Source organism: Acomys minous, assembly GCF_964271855.1.
Source record: "Acomys minous genome assembly, chromosome: 5".
NCBI lineage: Eukaryota > Metazoa > Chordata > Mammalia > Rodentia > Muridae > Acomys > Acomys minous.
Genome location: NC_140494.1, coordinates 23,578,859 through 23,604,137, shown reverse-complemented (window position 1 = coordinate 23,604,137; position 25,279 = coordinate 23,578,859). Strand labels below are relative to the sequence as shown.

General features: G+C 39.6%; 1 protein-coding gene and 1 pseudogene across 2 annotated transcripts in view; one reads left to right on the top strand and one right to left on the bottom strand.

Moving 5' to 3' along the window:
• Positions 1–25,279, bottom strand: part of GPR158 (G protein-coupled receptor 158) — a 343,663-nt gene that overhangs the window by 230,791 nt on the left and 87,593 nt on the right. The gene's annotated exons all lie outside the window — the stretch shown is intronic.
• Positions 16,403–17,626, top strand: LOC311597796 (glyceraldehyde-3-phosphate dehydrogenase-like; annotated as a pseudogene). Its single transcript has one exon. The product of its transcript is annotated as a glyceraldehyde-3-phosphate dehydrogenase-like (transcript).

Sequence of the window (25,279 nt, the reverse complement as noted above, 5' to 3'; positions counted from 1 at the left end):
AGTAGCCCTCATTTATACAAAATACAAATGGGCTGAGAAAGAAATTAGGGAAACAAAACCCTTCACAACAGCCACAAATAATATAAAGCATCTTGGTATAACTCTAACCAAGACTTGTATGAAAAAACTGAAGAAAGAAATTGAAGATGTCAGAACATGGAAAGATATCCCATGCTTGTGGAATGGGAGGAATACCATAGTAAAAATGGCCATCTTATGAAAAGCAATCTACAAATTCAATGCAATTCCCATCAAAATGCCAACATGGTTCTTTACAGACTTTAAAAGAACAATTCTCAACTTAGTATGGAAAATTAAAGAAAGAAGAAAAGCTAAGGCAATCCTATCCAATAAATGATCTTCTGGAGGAATCTCCATCACTTATCTCAAGCTGCACTATAGAGCAACAGTAATAAAAAAAAAAAACCCAGGTGACTCAACAGAATCAAACACAAGACCCAGACACTTGATTTTTGACAAAGAAGTCAAAACCATACAATGAAAAAAAATGTAGCATCGTCAACAAACGGTCCTGGTCTAACTGGATGTCTACTTATAGAAAAATGCAAATAGACCCTTATTTATCACCCTGCACAAAACTAAAGTTCGAGTGGATTAAACATAAAACCAGACACACTAAATCTGTCAGAAAAAAATAGGGAAAAATCTTGAGATCATTGACACAGGAGTCAACTTCCTGAACAGCTCGGGCTCTAAGGTCAACAATTAATAAATGAGACCTCATGAAACTGAAAAGCTTCTGTAAAGAAAAGGACACTGTCAACACAACAAAATGACATCCTACAGACTGGGAGAATATCTTCACTAACCCTATGTCTGAAAGAGGGCTAATAGCCAAAATATATAAAAAAACTCAAAAAAACACCAAATCAAATAATCCAATTTAAAAAATGGGGTACAGAACTAAACAGAGAATTCTCAACAAAAGAATATCGGATGGTCGAGAAACATTGAAAGAAATGCTCAACATCCATAGTCATAAGGGAAATGCAAACCAAAACAACTCTGAGTTTCCACCTTACACCCATCAGAATGGCTAAGATCAAAAACTCAAGTGGCAGCACATGCTGGTGAGGATGTGGAGAAAGGGAAATGCTCCTCTATTGCTGGTGGGAGTGCAAACTTGTACAACCACTTTGGAAATCAATCTGGCACTTTCTCAGAAATTCGGGAATAGTGCTACCTTAAGACCCAGTTATACCACTCCTGGGCATATACCCGAAAGATGTTCCACCATACAAGAAGAACATTTGCTCATCAGCTTTGTTAGTAATAGCCAGAATCTGGAAAAAACCTGGACGTCCTTTAACTGAAGAATGAATAAAGAAACTGTGGTACATTTACACAATGGAATATTACTCAGCTATCAAAAAGAAGGAAATCTTGAAATCTGTAGGCAAATGGATGAAACTAGAGACAATCATCCTGAGTGAGGTAACCCTGACCCAGAAAGACAGGCATGGTATACTCACTTATAAGTTGATATTAACCAAATAACAGGATAACCATACTACAATACATAGACCTAAAGAAACTAAACAACACAGCATACCCTAGAGAGAATGCTTAATTTTCATTCAGAAGGACAAATAGAATAGACACTAGAGCAAGAGAAGGGATAGGAAGGGAGCCTACCATAGAGGTCCTCTGAAAGACTCCACCCAGCAGGACATCCAAGCAGATGCTGAGACTCACAGCTGAACCTCAGGGTGGAGCACAGGGGGTATTATGAAAGAGCAGGGGAATAGAAGACCTGGAGGAGACAGGAGCTCCACAAGAAGACCAATGGATCCAACAAATGCAGGCAGAGGAGGGAGGTGCTGCAGAGACTGATGCACCAACCAAGGACCATGCATGGTATAGACCTAGACCCTCTGCTCAGGTGTAGTAATAGGCACACAGTCTCCTTGTGAGTCCCATATGTGAAGTAGGGACTACTTTTGACATGGACTCTGCCCCGCCCCCACATTGATTACTTCCCCCTGGCAGGGTGACTTTGCCAGGCCACAGAGGAAGAGGATACAGGCAGTCCAAATGAAACTGGATAGGCTGAGGTCAGATGTTAGGGGAGGAGGGCTCCCCTTTCTGAAGACTAGGGAAGGGAGGGAAAGGGCGTGAGGGAAGGAGGATAAGACTGGGAGGCAATGAGGGGGAGGCTACAATCAGGAGTAAAATGAACAAATTAAATATTTTTTTTAATGTAAAGAAAGAAAACAGAAAAAAAGTTTCAAGTGCCAGTAAAAACATCCAAGTAGACCAGTCATTTTGCTCTCTTCCTTTTATTAATAATGTGAGTTTGTGTTGGGAATCTAGAAACATTACATGATGGGATGGCACCTGTGCTGAAAATAAGTAAACTATTTGTAATACCTAAAGCCCTGCCAGGATTCTAGAGATTTATACACTCTTCATTCTAAACATAAGATGTGGAGAGAAAGTATGTCTTAAAAATAATAAAAGAGCCAGTGGTGGTGGCACACACTGGTAGGATTCGTTGAAGGAGGCAGAGGCAGGAGGATCACGAGTTCGAGGCCAGCCTGGACTACACATTTTAAAATAATAATAATAATAATAATAATAATAATAATAATAAATGCTCACTGGCCTTTTTCATCTAGCTGATTGTTTACCAGGAGATCCTTTTGTCGGCCATTTCCTTAACGCAACTCTGGTTCCTAGCCATTCCCTGAACAGTGTGCTTGGAACGAGGATACTTTTAAAAGGACTTTGAGGTTTGTGTTTTTTTGTTGTTTGTTGTTGTTGTTGTTGTTGTTGAAGAAGAAGAATGCGAAGGCAGTTTGGGATGAAAAGTAGATGGATGTAGTGAATTAAGCCAAAGTCTGGCTTTATGTTTGTCTTTGCTTTCCTTTGTGCATTTATTCTCACAAGAACTTTATGAGTCAATAAAAGAAACAATAATGTATGTTCTTTTATAAAAGAATCTCAGTCACATAGAAGTGAACGCCAGGTCACCCAGCCTTTTAGTCACAACCATGATTGGAATCTGATTCTCAAATTCTTCCCACTCAGACCTCAGCTCTTTTAGATATCATAGTTTCCAGCTCGAACTGCATAGTGTAACAGAAAATTCATGGCCTATTTAAAACTGAAACTGGCCTGTCACAGCTCTTTTTGGCTTTGTGGAACTCATGAAGTCAACCCTGTTGAGAGAGGCACTGAGGGCACGCAGTAACAGAGAACTGGACAAAGGGTAGGGTATGTTTCCAGTAGGACACACTAGATAATTATATACTCTGTGGAAAAGACAAAAATACAATAGGCTAACAGCATGTCCTTTGCATTCTTATTCTAATAATTGCTCCAAATTCCACTCATGATGTTTTCTGTATTTAGAGTTATAGAAATATTTTGCTTGCTACAAAGTAACTTTACTACCTACCCTTTTAAGGTTTTATTATTATCTATGAAAACCTTAAGATTAAATATACCTTAACTTCTTGTCATTTTACAAAGGTTTCTTTCTGTCCATCCTAGCGCTTGCAAATTAAACCATTCTTCTCAGTTTCCATTGGAAACTGCACTTCTTTTGATGCTTTGCTAGGTTTTTATTTTGTGTGTATCGGTGTTTTGCCTGCATGTATGCATGTATTCAGCACATACCTGTAGTGTTCACAAAGGTCAAAAGAGGGTTTTGGATCCCCTAGAAGTGGAGTTTCAGATGGTTGTGAGCCACTATGTGGATTCTGGGAATTGAAATCAGATTTTCTGGAAGAGGAACCAGTTCTCCTAACTGCTGAGCCATTTCTCTTGACCCATTCAGTGTTTTGTTAACAGGGCTAATACACTTCCTCTAGCAGATCTACAGTGTGTTTGCCTATAATCCACAGACTTACAAAATAGTGCAGTACCTGGAGGAGTGGAGGAAGAGGATTACCTGTGTGCCATGTGCATTTGGCCCACGACTAGAAATAAAGGCTAAGTGATAGATGATAAGGAGCTCTGTCCAGTCATATGTACTCCATCAATGCCTCGGGTCAGCCACCGTCCTTTGGAAAACAGAAACTCTGCCCTTTGCAAATGAAGAATTCTGGTATGTAACTTCCATTTATATGTATAGTCTGTTCTCTTCCCATTTTGGTGAATATTTTAAAAATAGTAAGTAATGACACTTTTCTCCTTAAATGACAATCCATGTTGAGTCATTTGATCCCATGTCTATTGTTTGCAGTGGACAAGGAGTCAAAACCAGTCTTACAGCCAAGATGAGCTCTCACCTGCAGTGAATGCTAATGACACTGAAATTAATGAAAATCCTCAATGTTAGTGAATAGATATGTATAAGCACCATTGTGTGGGTGCATGACTATACATTAAATTTTTTAACCACTGAGATACCTAAAAGTTGGGCATTTAAATCACTCTAAACTTAAGAGAACTTTAAAGACTTAGTTAGCGGGCAGTAGATGGGCAAGTCTAATGTGTTCTGTAGGCCTACATGTTTACAGCATTCTGCTTGGACACAAGGCTCCTGTAACCTCATATACCATAGTATATTGTGTTGTTGTTATAGAAATTAGAAGGAACTGAAATGCCATGGCAGTGAAGAATTTCATTGTAACTCTGGGTTTACATTGGAAAAATGATAAAAACAGATTTTCATTTTGCCTTCTCAAACTTACTAGAAGCTTCTTACCTACATGTTAGCTTTCATGGATGTAAACAGTTCCATACAAGCTTCCATGGGAGAAAAGTCATCAATAGTCTTAACTATATATGAACCATGAGACCTACAGTAATGACTAACCTAGCATGATATACCCATTTGTGCAGTAGTAGCCATGGACGTTATACAGTAACCAACAGCTTTCTGACTGGATTTAAGGCCTGTTTCACATCAGAGAATTCATACCTAGTACTAAGACTGCCCCAAAACCCATGGCTAGGGAGGTCATATTCTCCCTACAAAATACTACTGTTATTTTTTTTTAAGTGATCATAACATCAAACTGCTTTCTAAATGTTTAACCTTATACTGATTGGCCTATGCAGTTTTCACTCATCAGAAAAGCTTGCTTTCAAAGTAGGATCTTATGATTCTTTGTATTTTTCTTCAGTGTCTGTTGTTATGTCTCCCTTTTCATTTCTGATTTTGTTGATTTCAATACTGTCTCTCTGCCTTTTAGTTAGTTTGGCTAATGGTCTGTCTATCTTGTTGACTTTCTCAAAGAACCAGCTCTTGGTTTTGTTGATTCTTTGGACTGTTTTCTTAGTTTCTAATTTGTTAATTTCACCCCTGAGTTTGATTATTTCCAGACGTCTACTCCTTTTGGGTGTTTCTGCTTCTTTTTTTTTTTCTAGGGCTTCCAGTTGTGTCGTTAAGGTGTTTATGTGCGATGCTTCCAATTTCTTTTTAAAGGCACTTAGTGCTATGAATTTTCCTCTTAGCACTGCTTTCAATGTATCCCACAAGTTTGGGTATGTTGTTCCTTCATTTTCATTGAATTTCAGAAATATATTGATTCCCTAAAACTGATCACAGCCTCTATCATTATATTAAATTATAGTAGTGATAGAGCATGTCTTTTGTCAGTGAGATGGCATTACAAATACAAGTCATGTTGAGAACAATATAAACTTCAAGAAATGAGCCCATTTCCAAATATTTTCATGAAAATTTTCTCTTGATTGGTTCTTTTGATTCAGCAAGTTAATCTCAAGATCCTCGCAATGATCAATTCCAAATAAACCAAAGTAGATGTACTGAACTCCATGCAGAGGAGAAGGAGGTGGTTGCGTCTTCCTGTCACATGTATGTCCACCTCCTGTTAAGTCTGAAAATAAAATAAGCTGAGTACTAAAACAAAAACAAAAACAAAAACAAAAACAAAAAGAAAAGCTTGCTATTGCAAGAAAACGTGGTTAGCATAAAGACTCACAATCAAATTTTAGGAAGTAAGTGTCTGTGCAGTACAGCTATACCTAGGACATCTATATAACACCCTGCCCATTCAAAACTCCTGGACCAGTCCTTGTAAGAGCCAAAGGTCAGAGAAGATTAGGGAGAAACAATGTCTTCTGCACATAATCAGGACAATAGCTACTGAGCTCATGACTTCACAGCAGCTGTGGCTGCCTACACAGGATCAATATAAGATCGGGCCCATCAACATTCCAGAATAGACGTGGGAGTGTTCTCAAGACTTTTGGCAGTTGGTGGCTGCTGGGAATATGAGAGTCCATTTTCTCTAAGGATGACTATGCCCCCAGTGAATGGGCATACTCTTGTGCATATACAGACAGCACTAATTAGACTCAGTGGCTTGTAAAGGGAAAAAAGAAAGGCAAGACGCTGGGAGGGGGATGCCATGGGGCTGGAAAGGGTCCTGGGAGAAGTTGGAGGAAGGAAGTGGGAAATGGATATGACCAAAATATATTGTCTGAATGTGTGAATTTGTCAAAAAAAAAAAAAACAGATGAAGCAGAAGTTAAAAATTAAACAGAAAGTAAACAAAACAAGCAAGAATCAACAGAACTCTTTTGTTCTTTTCACTCTCTTCTCTTTACTCTTCTGTGATCATGGGGCTCTTAAGAAAGTAACATTCCATTGAGATGTAACAAGAATAAATTAATTTTAAAAATTAATTTAAAAAAAAGAAAGTAACATTCAGTTCTGGAACATTTGTCTAAACTTGCTTCCAGGGGCTTGGTTCTCTGAAGCCCACTTAATGTGAGGCACAAATTAGTAACTCAAGTCACCCTCCTTTTTTCCCCACTGCTGAAGGCTGCTTTCATCCAATGCTCATTCTGGGGAAAGTGAAATGTATGGATACTACTCCGATATGGAGACTAACTATCCTTCCTCAGTGCAAAATCACTGTGAGCATTAGTACCATTTTAAGCCTAAAAGATGCTAAATATTTGAAAATAATAAAAATAAAACTCATAAAAAATGTCAGACTTAAATATTTTAAGTAACAGACTTTAAGGACAGGCTTCTTAAAAAAAGGACTGACAACTAAGGCAATGTGCTGCCATAGGAGGACAGTGAAACGAGAGGCAGAAAGCTTGGCTGAGTTTCTCCAGGTCAACAGCTGGGCCTGCCCTCGAGTTCTGGGCCCCAGTTCATCCAAACACAATGCCTGGTTCCTTACATCATTCCAATAAACATTTACTAAACTCAGATGAGTTTTGGGCCATGAAGTCTCTAGGCCTCAATTTCTTTACAATAAAATCAAGAAATTGTCCTTGTCCTAGATCTCTGTCTCTAGTGACAGGAACCGGTAAATGTATTTAGAAAAAGCTCCCCGGGCTACCTGGATAAATCTATCCCATGGAACACTAAGCTTGAAATCACATTCTTCTTGTATGCCACACAAGTCTGACATATAACTCTGCTTCTGGGCTTCCTTTTTCTTGGGAGGGGGCATAAAAATATAGTTTGAATTAAAATTAGTCACTACTGTTGGGAACCATTATGAAGAGAGGGGAAGTTAGGAAGACAGAGAGACAGTTTAGATTTCAGCAAGGAGTAATCATTGAGAGTGTCCAGCACCAACCACACAGCCCAGGAGGGGCGCTGTGCAGCAGTTATAACAGGAGAGGCCTCCGTCCAGATAACAAAGGTCTCAAAGGCAGCTGCGGAGCTCATCCTTCTCTGAGGAGCACATCAGGAGTGATCCTCTGTGGACCAACATACCAACCTTGGAAACCCTTCCAATAAAAGGGCCTGTGTCATCTTGCAGAGGACCATGAAACAGCTCCCTCTTGTCAGCAAAGCAGAGCACCAGCGAGCTGACAAGGGGCCTTCAGCTCGTCTGGGAACCACACTAAGAACGAGAACGTTCTTCTCTTGGAAGCACAGACTCTGGAGGCTTTCTTTTCCAAGTTGTCCTTTCTTTACCTTTTACTGATTCGATCAATCTCATTTTCCGTTTGCTAACTATGGTGTCGTATTGCGTTCCTGTGTAAAAAGGAAGTGGTGGGGGTTGGAGCAGCTTGCCTTTATAATAAACAGTTGATTAATATATGTTAAGACCACACCGCAAATCAAGATACCAAGAACCAGAGGAGTTATGTGAGGAAGAGGAAGAGGAAGAGAAAGCAGCAGCAGCAGCAGAGGCAGAAAAGTAGGATAGTTTAGCTGGGACAAAAAAAAAAGGGTTCCAGAAGTTTAAAGCCATAAACAGAAGTATTATATAATATCACATCCCTTTTTTAAAAATCTCAGTCAAATTTCAGCTCTAACAGTCTGAATTCTTGCTAGGTTCCTTTATAAATCAATCTCAAGCTAAACAAAAGTCCCTGAGATCTGTCATTTAAAAAAAAAACTAAAAAAAAAAATAAAATTAAAAATTAAAAAAAAAAACTTTGTCCATTTCACCAAATCGGTCAGATTCTCCATTTATTAATTCCATCAAAACCCATTTCTCTGCTCTGCAATTCTTCTTCCAAACCTAAGTTTCCTCATGATATATTTTGAATGGGTGAGATTTCACCTTACCTCTGTTTTATGAGTAGGAGATACTCTACCCAAATAACTATCATGTACAAATATTTGTACCAGTTTTTTTTAAACTATAATATGCACCTGACCATAAGATGCACCCAGTTTTTAGAGCAGCAAGACAAGAAAAACAGTGAAAACAGCAATCAAACCATAAGGTGCACACTAATTCCACACAAACTTTTGGAGGAGAAAAGTGCAAAACATATGGTATGTTACAATTTGTGTTTAGAGAGGTCCTTGCTCTATGGTATCACATGTATTTAGTAAGGTCATCTCTCTGTGGGACTTCTTCCTCAGAATTTCAAGTCTTGATACGGGCATATGCTTGGATCACAAACTGGAGAGTGCCTTAAATAATTACTTTCCTAGTCACTATGACAAAACAGTAGCTTGAAAGCAGCAACTTTAAGAAGCAGAGCCTCATCTGAGCTCAAAATGTAAAGGATGGGGAAGGCACGGGTGGCAGAACTTGTTATACAGTTTATCATATTGAAATAGGAATGGCTTACAACTCATAAGGCATGTGCTTACTGACCAAACTTCCTTCAACTGGTGACCTCACCTACAAAAAGTTCTATAACCTTCCAGGAAAGAACTACTAGCTAGCGAGCAATTAGTTACACATGGACTCCTATGGGGGACATAGTACATCCAAAGCAGAATAGTATATAAATTGAGCCCTAGCTCTACATCTTTTGCTTTCTTCATTAGCAAGATAGGAATTGCGCCTCCTTATCATGTGTCATTCTATATAAACTAGCAACTAGCTCTCTTAATGCATGAACCAGATCACACGAACAAGCTGTCTGCAGTATTATATAATATATAATCATATATATATATATATATATATATATATATATATATATATATATCGGATTCCATTCTAGTCACTGTAGTCATGATAGAAGAATAGTTGTCTGGTGAGATCCTTTTGACATCCATCCTCTACTGGTCTCTCTTTAACCTTTCCTAACTTTGTCATCTTTTAGGTTTCCCACTAAGCCCAATAGTTAAAAGTGTACACAGACAATTAGCTGCACCATCAACTGTGACAATTATGACAGCCAATGTAGCAACTTGAGTTAGGTTAGAGCTCTGTGTCCTGCTTCCATTTCTAAGATTCCTAACCCACAAATCACTCAGAATCAAGTCTATGCCCAGAGGGAAGGAGTTTTATCTCACTTGGGGACCAAGAAGGGAAAATCATTTCAAGACCCTAGGGAACAGAGCCAGTCCAGCGTGTACTGCTGAATCCAACAGTTCCCGTGTGAAATGTTTCACTCTCTGCTGCACTGCTGACAGCAAAAATTTTGCTTAGCATAGCACTATGTCAGCCATTGTGAGGTACGATGTGAGCAAAAAGTGAAGGGCATGAAAGAAGCTGGATCGCTCTACAGAATTAGGGTGTCTAGGTGACTCAGAATCAAGACTTCTGCCTTTAAACTGCAGGTTTCTAAGATGGAATGATGCTTGTTGTACTGAAGTTTTCTTAATTTCACAGAATTTTGTCCAATTTCATCAAGGTATAACTGCCAAAACGAGCATATTTATAATGTACACATAAGCAATACAAAATTACTATAACTATCACATCATAATTTTTCGATAAGAAAATGTAAGATCTCAGTAATTATCGGGTATCATAAGACTTTAAGCCTAGTCATACCATATGATAGATCTCTATAGATTATTCATTCCATAAAACTGAATTTATGTGTATTTTTGCCAAAATTCCTCTCCTATTCCTGACTCCTGGCGATCAGCTGCTTTTCTACTTTATACTATTATAAATTTCATTTTTAAGAGTTATACATATAAATGAAATAATACAGAATGAATGAAGCAAACAACCGAGTATGAAGAACCTATGAACTGAGAGGAAATGTTTAAGTAGTAAATCTGGCAAAAGAGTAATAACCCAAATATATAAAGAATTCAACAAATCAAGAACAAGAACAACAACAATTAGAACTCACACTGGATTTGAATAGACATTTCTTTTTTTTTTTTAATTGAAAATAAATTTTTTTCAGCCAGGTGGGGTGGCTCATGCCTATAATCCCAGGAGTCAAAAGAGGCAGAGGCAGGTGGATCTCTGTGAGTTCAAGGCCAGCCTGGTCTGCAAAGCAAATCCAGGGCATCCAAGGCTACACAGAGAAACCCTTCCTCCAAAAACCAAAAAAGAAGGAAGAAGATGAGAAGGAGGAGGAGGAGGAGGAGAAGGAGGAGGAGGAGGACGACGATGACAACGACAACAACGATGACAACGAGAAAGAAGAAGAAAAGAAAGGATTTTTTTTTCATATACTATATTCTGATCATGGTTTCACCTCCTCCAGCTTCTCCCAGGTCCTCCCCAGCTCACCCACACCAGTAGACATTTCTTAAAGAAAGATAGACATTATTAGCAAGTACATGGAAAAAGTTCCTAGCACTATTATCAAGGAAATGCACATTAAAATAACAATGAGATACCACCTCATATCTGTTCAAACACAATTCTTTATAGACCTTGAAAGAACAAGACTCAACTTATGGAAATCAAAAAACCCAGAATAGCTAAAGCAATCCTGTACAAGAAAAGATCTTCTGGAGGTATCACCATCCCTGATTTCAAGCTGTGCTATAGAGCAATAGTAATAAAAACTTCACGGTAGCCAATGCCAGGAGTAATCAATAAAAACAGACAGGTTGATGAATGGAATTGAATCAAAGACCCAGAAGTAAATCCACACACCTATGGACACTTGGTTTTTGACAGAGAAGCCAAAATTATGCAACGGAGGGAAAAGCATCTTTAACAAATGGTGCTGGTCTAATTGGATGTCTGCATGAATAGGAATGCAAATAGATCCATATCTATCACCCTGCATAAAACTCAAATCCAAGTGAATCACCTGAGTTTGCAAGAGATATCCCTGCAATCATAACAGTATCTAATATTGTAGTTGAGGAAACCCATATCTGCTTGAGAAGGTCGATTTGGAGTGATGTAGCTTCTGTAAAGTAAGAATTTGAGATCTAAAGCCAGGACTTTTTGGTCTGAAGATTACTTGGCTATATAGTGGATTTGGAAATATCTGACTATACTCGTAATGAAAACTTTTAAGTTTCATAGTGACAGTGTGTACTCTATGAATACGAAGCTGCTTAGAAGGTTTCACTACAGCCCTCCCTGCCATCACCTCTTAAAACTACACATACATCCCAGAAGCTGGGGTGTGGGCAGGAATGCACATTCCTAACTTCACTGAGGAATGGTCAAGGCTCTAATCCTTCAGGAAGCATGCAGCTCCCAGGCCATCTCTTACTCTGTGTTCATGTGAGCACTGCGTGATTTGCTCTTAACATCATTAGATTTTTTTTTCATAGATCCGTTTCTTTTTTTTTTTTCTCCTTTATTAATTTATTCTTGTTACATCTCAATGGTTATCCCATCCCTTTATCCTCCCATTCTTCCCTCCCTCCCAATTTCCCCTTATTCCCCTCCCCTATGACTGTTCCTGAGGGGGATTACCTCCCCCTCTATATGATCATAGGGTATCAAGTCTCTTCTTGGTAACTTGCTGTCCTTCCTCTGAGTGCCACCAGGTCTCCCCCTCCAGGGGACATGGTCAAAGGTGAGGCACCAGAGTATGTGAGAAAGTCATATCCCACTCTCCACTCTACTGTGGGGAGTGTTCTGTCCATTGGCTAGATCTGGGTAGGGGCTTAAGGTTTACCGCCTGTATTGTCCTTGGCTGGTGCCTTAGTTTGAGCGGGACCCCTGTGCCCAAATCTGCCTATCATAATGTTCTACTTGTAGGCTTCTAGGACCCTCTGGGTCCTTCTACTTTGCCGCTATCTCAGAAAAATGGGAATAGGGCTTCCTCAAGACCCAGCTATTCCACTCCTTGGAATATACCCAGAAGATGCTCCAGCATACAGCAAGAAAATTTGCTCAACCATGTTCATAGCAGCCTTATTCATAATAGCCAGAACATGGAAACAGCCTAAGTGTCCCTCAATAGAAGAATGGATAAAGAAACTGTGGTACATATACACTATGGAATACTATTCAGCTATTAAAAACAAGGAATTCCCGAAATTTGTGGATAAATGGATTGAGCTAGAAATGATCATAATGAGTGAGTTAACCCAGAAGCAGAAAGACTCAAATGGTATATACTCACTTATATCTGCATATTAGCCCAAGGGGCATGTCCCACGAAAGCCTTCACTTACTAGATTTTTTTTTTATCTTGTTGAATCTAATCCTTGTCTCTGGGATAATGCGGACTAATTTGAGGGTTTCACTACCATGCTGGGCTGCACTGAGACTCACAAAGAAGGGATTAGCTACCATATTCATTAGCTAAACAAGCCAATTTCCATTTAACAAGTATCAGCCTATCCAGCTGGGGTGCTATAATTCAAGATCTTTTGGGAAGCTCACTCAGTCATTGTCACACATTTCTTTTCCTTCTCAGTTTTGTGGCTTTGTCTTATCTATAAAGAGGACAGTCACATTTTTCATCCATACAGTCTTTAAATCACAGAAGGAGGAGGCTGGACAATGAAAGATAAAAGGCAGTTCTTACTCAAGATGCAAGAGACCTCTCTCTACTGGGCCTGGCCAGAGAATTTTCTAGTAGAAACCTTCTACTTCTGTGCCATCCAATGCTATAGCTGCCAGTTTTTTGTAGCTACTGAGCATTTGGAACGTGAAGACAAGCATTCTCATTAAAATTTAATTCTGTCTTTATTTGATATAGCTATATGTAGCAAGTATCTACTTATTGGACAACACAGAAGTTAACAACATATTATGAACTGGCATTTGCAGCACCAATGCTTTGGCCTAATTTCTGTAACCATTTACCAATTAAGAATCTTTAGGAGGCTAGAGAGATTTCTAAGAGGTGAAAAGTTGGTATTGCCCTTGTAGAGGACCTGGGTTTACTTCTCAGCATTCACATCTCACAGCCACCTGTGACTCCAGCTCCAAGGGAATTGACACCTGAGGTCGCCACAGACACTTGTACACAAATGCTCATAGAAACACAAGTGTGCATGTATATACATAATTAACATTTTTAATATTTTAAAAGAATCTTTAATTGTCCTCAAATGCGTTTTATCTGCATTGACATGAGGCACCATAAAAGACATTATCAAAGCCACGTATTATGTTTGCTGCATTTTGCATATCCATTAGATGAGGAACCAAGGAAATAAGTTACAGTAGCCTAGACACTTAACGCTGAATCTACTATGATGCCGTCTGTTGCTATTTTCTCCTTACAATGTCCACAAATTATGTATAACATTCTTTCCAAACACTGTCTTAATACCACATGTCTGTGGCTACCATGATGACTTGTGTCATATAATGAAAAGAGCACACACATGATCATAGAAAGGTCTGTAGCCAACCCTGATCCAGAACAGAAACTACCAAACTGCAGCCATGGGCCACACCCTACTTGCCCCTGTCCTTCTGTATGGCACCCAAACTAAGAGCTGTTTTTACATATTTAAGTAATTGTTTAAGAAACTAAGAAGACTGTGAGGTAGAGACAGCCATGTGGTTCACAACTCCCCAAACACTTGCTACCTGTATGTTGATAGGGAAAAAGATTTTTTGAACACTGTCCAAACACAAGATATATTCTAGCCCTCACCAATAAAGCCTAAAACCAAGTCCCTAATAAGATCCACAGGGAGAGAGTTTAGAGGTTGAGTCAAAGTCGAACGGATTAGGAGATATCTTGGGCTACACAATTGAGTACTTATCATCCTGTACTAAAAACTAAAAATGTGTTTCTGTCAGATGTATATAGCTGACCATCTCAAAACAAACTCCATTTTTTGTTTGTTTATTCATTTGTTTGTGGGGTTTTTTTGGTAGACTTTTTGTTCAATTTTGTTTTGCTTGGGCTTTTTAAAATTGATCTTATTGGTCTTTCGCTTGTTTTTAATTTTCATTTTTGTGCTTTTCTTTTGCTTTTCTTTTTAAACGGGAGAGATAAAAAGTATAAAGTTGAGTGGGGAAGTTCTGGAAGAAATTGGAAAAGGAAAAATATGATCAAATACATTGCATAATTTTAAAACAAATATATGCATGTTAATATAGGAACTTTCTAAATGCAATAACCACACAAGTCACAGAAAGTGCTCTGTCCAAGACCTTCTGGACAGCTTCACTAATAGGAAATTCTAGAATAATAAAATTTATCCTGACAGGTTAGTGCTTCCCTGCCGTAGGGCCTGGGAGACGATCGCAAACATACACCATTTTTTAAAATTATTTAATTATTTATTTATTCACTTTACATTCCAGTCATAGCCCCCTCCCTCCTCTCCTCCCAGCCACGCCCTCCTTTTTCCCCTCCACCCTCCTCTGTTCCTCGGGAAAGGAGAGACCACCCACTCACCTGCCTCAGCTCATCAAGTTTCTTCCTCTTCCCCTAAGGCCTGGCAAGCCAGTCTCATCACAGGGAAGTAATGAAAAAGCAGGCAACAGAGTCCATGTCATAGACAGCCCCACTCTCCTTACCAGTGGACCCACATAAAACCTTAGCTGCCCCTGGGCTACATCTATGAAGAGGACCTAGGTCCAGTCCTTGCATGGTACTTAGCTGGTGAAAATGGATGGAACTGGAAATGATCATCCTGAGCAAGGTAACTCAGAACCAGAAAGACACACGTGCTATGTACTCATGCATAAGCAGATTTTAACCAGTTAGTACAGGATAAACATACTACAATGCACAAGCCCAAAGAAGATAAGTAACAAGGAAGCCCAAGAGACGATGGTTAAATCTCACTCAGAGAGTGAAAATGAATAAGCAGAGGTAGTGGCTCAAGGGAGGGAAAAAGGTAGGAGAGGGAGCCTAGAGAGAAATAAGGATGGAGATCAGAGCAAGGGAAAGTAAGGGCAGGAGGACCGAAGACCTGCAGAGAAAAAAGAAACTGTAGGTGGGGGACATCTCTGTGACAAGCTGGATAGCTAAGTCATAATAGGCCTCTGGGAGGATATGAGGGGGAACTGTAGCTGGGACTTGTAGTAGCAGGGGCCATGGAGACTGAAGAGGACGCCCTCTAACTAGACAGGACTCCTGGTGTAGGGAGAACAACAACCCACCAACAAAAGCTTTGATCCAAATGTTATTCTGTCTACAAGACGTGCAGGAATAAAGATAGAACAGACAGAGAAGAGATTGAGGGAATGTCCAACCAATACCTGGCCCAACCCAAGTCCTACCCCATGGAAGAGAGCCAGCCAATGACACTATGAAGGATAGTCTGCTATGCATGCAGACAGGAGCCTAGCAGAGTTGTCCTCTGAGAGGCTCCATCCAGCAGTGCTTCGAAACAGATGCTGACTCACAGCCCAACATTGGGTGATGTGTAGAGAGTCTAGTGGAAAAGTCAGGGGAAGGATAAAAGGACCGAGAGGAGACAAGAGCTCCACAAGAAGACTAACAGTACCAACTAACCAGGGCCCAGAGTTACCTGTGGAGTCTGAAGCACCAAAAAGGTTGTTGTTGTTGTTGTTGTTGAACAGGCTGAACATCTTGAACAGGCTGTGAATATTTAAATATGGATCTTTGTCAACAGTATGGCTTTTGAATATATATGAATCAGTAGATTGTACAAGGTGGGGAGATTTCAGCTTCTGCACTATTATTCTAGATCACCCAATGGGCTTCAAATAGCTCACCTCAAAATCTAGATTTCTTTTAAGGGATTATAGCATTTAAATGACTACATCTTACACCTGTGTTGCATGATGATTAAACTAATTTCAACCAAGAAACTCCATTCTCCACCTGAGCTTTACTAAGCTAAGTAAATAGAGGAACTGAAGGTTAAAAGACCAGCAAGGAGCTCATCCCTGTTCCAGAGACAGCCGCATCCCTTGACACGATGGTGAAGGTCAGAGTAAACGGATTTGGCCGTATTGGGCACCTGGTTACCAGGGCTGCCTTCACGTCTGGCAAGTGGAGATTTGTGCCATCAATGACCCCTTCATGGACCTCAACTACATGGTCTACATGTTCCATTATGACTCTACCCACAGCAAGTTCTGTTGCACGATCAAGGCTGAGAACAGGAAGCTTGTCATCAACGGGAAGGCCATCATCATCTTCCAGGAGCGATATCCTGCTAACATCAAATGGGCTGATGCTGGTGCCGAGTATGTTGTGGAGTCCACTGGTGTCTTCACTACCATGGAGAAGGCCAGGGCCCACTTGAAGGGTAGAGCCAAAAGGGTCATCATCTCCGCCCCTTCTGCCGATACACCCATGTTTGTGATGGGCGTGAACCAGAAGTATGACAACTCACTCAAAATTGTCAGCAATGCTTCCTGCACCACCAACTGCTTAGCGCCCCTGGCCAAGGTCATCCATGACAACTTTGGCATTGTGGAAGGACTCATGATTACAGTCCATGCCATCACTGCCACCCAGAAGACTGTGGATGGACCCTATGGAAAGCTGTGACGTGATGGCCATGGGGCTGCCCAGAACATCATCCCTGCATCCACTGGTGCTGCCAAGGCTGTGGGCAAGGTCATCCCAGAGCTCAACGGAAAGCTCACTGGCATGACCTTCATGTTACCATGCCCAACGTGTCTGTCGTGGATCTGAACATGCCGACTGGAGAAACCCGCCAAGTATGATGGCATCAAAAAGGTGGTAAAGCAGGCATCTGAGGGCCCACTGAAGGGCATCCTGGGCTACACTGAGGACCAGGTTGTCTCCTGCAACTTCAACATCGACTCCCACTCTTCCACCTTTGATGCTGGGGCTGGCATTGCCCTCAATGACAACTTTGTAAAGCTCATTTCCTAGTATGACAGTGAATTTGGCTACAGCAACAGGGTGGTGGACCTCTTGGCCTACATGGCCTCCAAGGAGTAAGAAGCCCTGGACCCCACCCCACCCCACCCCACCCCACCCCACCAAGGACATGAGAGCGAGAGAGAGGCCCTCGGCTGCTGAGGAGTCCCTGTTCCAACTCTGCCCCTGACACTGAGTATCTCCCCTCACAGTCTCCATCCTAGACCCCAGAATAATGGGAGGGGCCCAGGGAGCCCTACTCTCTTGAATACCATCAATAAAGTTCACTGCACCTACAAAAAAAAAACAGCAAGGAGACTGGGGAGATGGCTCAGTGGAAAGCATTCACTGTGCGGCCTTGAGGCCCTGAGTTCTGATCCCTGGAACCTATGTCAAACCAGACCCACATCTCAGTAATCCCTGTAATCCTATGGTGTGATGGGTGACAGTGACAGGAAAATCCCAAGATGCACAGGAGCAGGCCAGGCTGCTGTACACAATGTTGTACCCTAACAAAAGCAGACAGGACTGAAAAAATAGGTGCAGCTTATTGAAAGCAATGTAAGAGAAATGTCTGTTTGTCTGGCTGTGTCTGTGTTTGCTTTTCAAACGATCCTTTGAAAGCTGAGATACTTGCACCTCCACGTCCCTTATCCATGTTGGTGCTTTTGTAAGAACCCTAAGACTAATACTTCAAGGCTGGTAAATTTGTTCACCTAGTTAAAAATCCTCACTTTAAAATGTAAGGCATAGAAGGATCACACAGGGTAAGAAAACTGCTCCAGTCCATAATAAGGATTTCCAATGTAGAGCAGATTCCACACTTTCAAACTTCTGGTAAGTTTGTATGAAATGGAATGCTTCATATGACAACAAATGACTAAGTTATGGACAGCTAATTAAAACATGGGCCATGGTTACAGCTACCAGCAAAGAGCCAGAATTTGAACCCCTACACCCGTATCAGGTGGCCTGTAGCTCTGGTTCTACGGAGATTGGATGTCTTTGATCTTCCTGGGCGCTCATTCACATGCACACACCCACATACAGGTGCACACACTTTGATGGCTGTTCTTGGTTGTCTACTTGACTACATCTGGGATTAACTAAAACCCAAAAGACTGGGCGCACCTGTGAGGGTTTTTTTTTCCTTAATTAAATTATTTAAGTTGGAAGACTCACACCTAATCTAGATCTTTGAGGTGGGAAGATAAAATTTAATCCAAATCTTTTGAGACAAAAGATCCACCTTTAATCTGGAGCACACCTTTGGAAGCCTATATAAAGGACACAGAATACCGACTCTCTTTTCTTGTGCCTGCTTGATCTCACTCTCACTAGCAAGGCCATTCCTTCACTGGACATAAGAGCTTACTCCTTCAAGATTCTGGCATCTACTGAAGACCAGCTGAAACATCCAGCCTCATGGAATGAGCAACTGCTGGATTCTTGGACCTTCCATTCACAGTCAGCCATTGTTGGACTAGCTGAACCACAGCCTGTAAGTCATTATAATAAATGCCCTTTGTGTATATTTATAATCATATATAATGCATGTACATGTATAGTATATTATAAACAGAGAGAGAGAGAGAGAGAGAGAGAGAGAGAGAGAGAGAGAGAGAGATTCATTCTATAAGTTCTATTATCCTAGAGGACATTGTATATATACCAACACATAATATACACTGACACATAATTTAAAATAAATCTTAAAAATGAAATGTTGAACTACATATGAAATGCATGAAGAATCTAACACAATTGCTTATTCCTTCTACATTGAAAAAAAGGTTATGTGGGGGTAGTGGACCCAGCCTGAGTTGAATCCCAGACCCACCACTTCCTAATATGTAACTGTGGGCAATTTACTTAACACACACCTTAATATCCTCATCTGATCAACAGAGATAGTAACAATACATTTCTTGTAAACTGTTCTGACAATTATGAGGTACTACTTGCTGAGATTATTCAGAATCACCGTACCTGGCATGTTGTAAGCACATAATAGCTGTCGGTCTGAATCTCTCTTATTTGATACTTTCAGTATACAGGTATTTATCTCACCGTCAGGAATATGGCAGCAGCAGAAAAATCTCTCTCCTTATGAAGATTTTACTTTAATTTTGAAATGGAAATATTCATAGATTAAAAGGTGATAGATGATAGATGAGATAGTTGATAGATAGACAGATATGTGATAGAGAGAGAGAGAGAGAGAGAGAGAGAGAGACAGACAGACAGACAGACAGACAGACAGACAACTAAACAACACAATAATGTACATGTCACAGCTGAAAGTTAAGCAGGACTTCTCAGTGGGGAGGCTGCTTACATCAGACACTAATAATGTTTCAAACTGCTTTCTCACCATTAGTTTGTATTGGCCTCTGTGGGTTCAAAGCTGAGCTTTCTCTGCAGAGTTCCTCAGCTGAGCAGAAGCTGCCTCACCCCAAGACCTTCACATCATCACCATGCTGGAGGCAGCTGAAGACTGATTAGTATGGCTTGCAAATGGTCTGGAGACTAAAAACACGAGGGTTTTTGGAGTTTTCCTTAGAGCAAGCATCCTGCTGGGCTCTTCTTTCTGGCCCTGAAATGTTTCATTTCTCTTCTTCTGGCAGTATTCTCTCAAAAATGTCTAAGAATACACACCAGAGTCTCTGCTTCTATGATCCCTGACCTAAGTCATTTTTTAAAAGCAAGTCTCTTTGTAGAAATGATATTTAAGTGGAGATCTAAAGAAAAGAGCTTTATAAAGGTTTGAGAGAATAGTGCAGTGGAAGGGAAATGCCTGTGTTTAAAGAGTTTGACACATTCAAGTGACAAAATGTCCCACGGAGTTTATTTAGATTTTATTTGAAGAGTAAAAAAGAAAAGAAAAGAAAGCATTCTTTGCTTTGTTCTGGACAGGAGAAAAAGAGCACCTGACTTGTCTTTATAAATTTGTAATCTTTTTTATTAAGAATTTTTTCATACAATTTATTATTATCATAACCTCTCCTCCCAGGTCCTCCCTCATCCTCATCCACTCAACTTCATGTGCCTTCTCCAGCTCCTCCCTTGCTCATCGCTATTTCTGTCTCTCTCTCTCATTAGTAAACAAGCAAAGCAAACAGACAAACAAAAAAGAAAAGGCACAAGGAACAAACACACACACACACACACACCATATAAGGAAACCATAATATATATACAAAAGTCTAGTATGACAAAAAAATTACCCAGACAAGGTAATATGAGACAGGGAGTCTAAAAAATATCATTGTGCTTGTTTTGCTATCTACTGATGGGCATGTGGCTCTAGACTTACATAGTGAGATTCTACTGGAGAAAACTAGCGTTCCCTTTGCAAGCTGATGTCAAATGGCCCTTAGTGTTTGCTGTCTCTTCCCATATTCCTTCTACTTTACTCATCTCTTCCATCTCTCTCCCCATTTAATGCTTCCACGTCAGTCTTCTCTTGTTTCTCCATAAATATATTTTCTACTTTCCCTTCCACAAAAGATTTTCCCAACTCCCAGTCCCTCCTCAATACATAACCTCTGTGGTTATATGGATTTTAGCATGAATACTGAAGACTTGAAAGTTAGCATGCACATATAAGAGAATGCTACAATATTTGCTTCTTGTGATCTGGGCTACCTTACTCAGGATGATTTTTTTTTCTAGCTCTATACATTGTCACCTAAACATTTCATAATTATTTTTATTCTTGAATGTAAATAAAGTCTTCTCTCATACAATACATTTCAACCACAGTTTCCCTTCCCTCACATTGGAAAAAAGACAGCATCTTCAACAAATGGTGTGGTCAACCTGGATATCTGCATGTAGAAAAATGCAAATAGATCCATACTTATCACCCTACACAAAACTCTAGTCCAAGTGGACCAAAGACCTCACCATCAAATCAGATACATTAAATCTATTAGGAGAGAAAGTGGGGAAGAGCCTTGAACTCATTGGCACAGGAGACAGCTTCCTGAACAGAATACTGATAGCATAAGCATTAGGATCAATAATTAATAAATGAGACCTCAGGAACTGAAAAGCTTCTGTAATGCAAAGGACAACATCAACTGCACAAAGCAGCAGCCTGCAGAATGGAAAAAGATGTTCAGCCACTCCACATCTGATAGAGGACTAATATACAAAATATATTTTTAAAACTCAAGAAAATAGACATCAACAAACCAAATAATCCAATTATAAACTGGGGTACAGATCTAAACAGTGAATTCCCAAAAGAGAAATACCAAATGACTGAGAAGCATGTAGAGAAATGTTCAACACCCTTATCCATCAGGGAAATGTAAATCAAAACTACTTTGATATTCCATCTTACGTCTGCCAGAATGGCTAAGATCAACAACTCAAGCGATAGCTTATGCTGACAAGGATGTGGGACAAGGGAACACTCCTCACTGCTCACGGGAGTGCAATCACAAACACCCACTATGGAAATCAATATGGTGGCTCCTCGGAAACTGGGAATCGATCTGCCTCAGACCTGCTATGCCACTCTTGGACACATACTGAAAATTTCATAGTTTTTTAACAGCTGAATAATATTCCATTGTGTGAATGTGCCACGTTTTCATTATTCATTCTTCAGTTGATGAACATCTAGGCTGTTTCTGGGTTCTAGGTCATGAACAGAGAAATAACAAACATGGATAAGCAAGTATCTCTAGTAGTATGTAGAGTCCTGTGTGTATAAGGCCAAGAGTTGTACAGCTGGGTCTTGATATTGACTTATTCCCAGCTTCTTGACCAACCACCACACTACTTTTCATAGTAGTTTTACAAGTTTTCACTTCCACCAGCAGTAAGTGTTCCCCTTTCTCCCCATCCAATTTGTTTAATTGATCTTGACTATCCTGATGCATGTAAGATGAAATCTCAAAGTAGTTTTCATTTTCACTTCTCTGATGACTATGAATAGTGAACACGTCTTTAAGTGTTCTCAGCTGTTTGGATTAGGAAAGGGAAAAAGTTTCCAAACGTAATGACAAGATAGTCAATAGTGCCTTCTTTCTAAAGAAGTCAGTTCCTTCCTCTGTTTTAAATCATCAGATCAGTATCAACTCATGAATCAAGATGCATCATGCTCTTGCCCCATTAACCCTATGTTGTAAACAGCAAAGAAAACATCAGTGTCTATAGCACAATCTATTTCTATGTTCCTATGAGGTAGAACAGGAAGTTCTTAATGAGTATAGAAACCACTTTTGTGTGACAAGTGGTATAGCAGTTGTAGCACAGACATCATTTACCTACCCTTCAGTAGATGGGGGTGAAGGCATGCAAACCATAGGCTTGCTTTCCACACGACCCCTTTTCTCTGTAGTCTACTGATCACAAACCAAGTGCAAACAATGATGGTCAGCAGCCTTATTCTCAGAAAAATCTTAAACAATTTCTCTTTCTCAAAGCCAGCCCAGTGAGTCACAAGCATGACTCATGAAATTAAAAAGAACATGACTTTATAAAGCGAAAGTGTCTTGCAGTGCAAACTAAAGTGATTAAAAAAGAAATTATATTCACTTTATTTTTAAGAGCATTAAAATTAAGATATGATTTTAATATTGATTAAAATTCTGTTCAATAACTTGGTTCTGCATATCTTCCTACTAGCTCCCATCTAGGCATGTTTGCTTAATTACTTTAATCAGCATTTTCCTCCTCATTTAAATAATTGCAATCTCATCCATCTTTTACTAGTCAATTGACTATAAAGTAGCAACAAAAACATAGCTGGCACAAAAATGGAACAATAAAGAAAATTAATTTATAAGTTAATCTACATAATTTTAATCCAGTGGAAGTTATCGAGTTAGGAAACTTTGCTTAAAATCCCCATTCCAGAGTCAGGTCACAGAACAATCCACTGGAACATTCTTCACTGACTCTGCATGGCAGCCACTATGTTTTCCAATTATAGAAACAAGGGTAATTACAAGTAAAACTTCTGCTGTCTTTTAGAAAAGTGAATTATGAACTCCTTAAGGCCATAGCAGTGCACAAAGGATATTTATTTTCATAGTTAATCCACAAAGGAAAAAGTTGCAAAATCTCAAAGGTGTTTTAGAAATCAGTGAACTCTGTTCCTGGTCAAGAACTGTGGGAGAAATTTTTCAAATAACAGGAACATATTCTTTTGTTGCCATCTTTGTAACTGATACAATTTAATCTCTCATCCATTCCTTGAGAAAAGCTCATATCCAACACACTGTGATCAGCTTCTCCAGGTAAATTATAATTCTTATGATTTTTAATCACCACTCGTCATTATTTACTTTGATCATGAACCACACAATTCTGGAAAAATATACACCTTGTATTGTGAATTATGTAGATGTTTTGGTTAAAATACACCAGTTTAATAAAAATGGTGAGTTTTGTCTAGGGAATAGGTCTCTGTGCCTGTGTCATGTATGCACACATGCATGTACAGATAGATATGGAAGAGTGTTTCAGAAACAATTCTTTTTGTGGATACTTGACTCAAAATTACATAATTTTAGTTAATATATTTAATATATATCTACTTACTGATTAGCTCTGAATTATGTACTCATCTAAAAAATAATAGTAACTTAAGTTCAATTTCTCATTCTCAAATTCTTTACTTCCTCTCTCAAATTTTCATTGTTGGGTAAGAAAGGAGATACAGCACTGTTCTACTGAGAATCACAAATGTCCCATGTCATACTTTAAACAATTTGCTGCTCATAGGGAAGATGTGTCAAGGAAAAATGTATTGATTCATAGCAATCTTGAGTGATCAGCTAAAGACAGAAAAAAACAAAAACAAAAAACAAAACAAAACAAAAACAACAACAATAAAAACCCAATCAGCTATTCTAAGAAAACTTTCTTTTCTTTTTCTTTTTCTTTCTTTTTTTTTAGGAAAACTTTCTAAATTCATTTTTTAAAAGTAGTTAATTTCAGTGTTCCCTGTATAATATTATGTTTTGCATATAGTGTTTGCCATCATAAGAGTATAAAAATGTAGGTTACAGGACACAGCCTGGGTAAACCGCTCTTATCCTACAAAAGACAAGGTCTATACATAAAATTATTAAGCTCTCTGAAGGAAAGGAAATAAGAGAGCTCAGAATCTGAGGCAGCTTGCAAGCTTTCTGGAACCCCAGTTAACCTGCCTAGACAGGGCAGGGGCAGTAGCAGCTGCAAAGGAAGTACTGCCCCTCACACCAGACTCAGGACAGAGGCCACAGGGGAGTGTAGGCATCTGAGGAGACAGCCATGAAAGGGCTTGCAGCCGCCTATTCTCCATACAGCAGTAGCACACAGAACACAGAGGCTGCACAGACCACTAGCCCCCACCCTCCCACCCCGACCCAACACCAGTGGAGCCAGAAGGTTCTGAAACTTCAGATTTCAGCTCAGCACTACTGTGCTCACAATTCCACGCCCTAAGTTTTCTTGTGTATTTCTTACTATTATTTAGTCTCCATTCTTGAAGATATTTCCTGTTGGTCTCTGCAGGGTCTTCAACACATAGTGATGGGGAAACTGGGTATCTACATGGCAACAAAGGAAACTGGATCCTCATACCTCATCTTTCACTAAATATATAAAAAATAAATAAACAAATTCCAAGTGGTTTAAGGACCATAGCATGGTAGAGAGTGTACATCAAAATATAGGCAAGGGGAGAGCCTTCAGAATAGGATTCCAATTGACCAGGAAATAGACCAATCATTGACAAATGTGAGCTCATGATGTTAAAATGTTTTTGTAAAGCAGAAAACAAAAAGAAAAAGAAACACAAAAAATCCAACTTTTTTCATAGAAAGGCAACCCAAAGAACGAGTGAAAATCTTTATCTGTTACACACCCAAGAGTTAATATCTAGACTATACAAAGAACTAAAAAAAAAAAAAAAAAAAACCAGACATGAAGAAATAACCCAATGGAAAAAATGGGC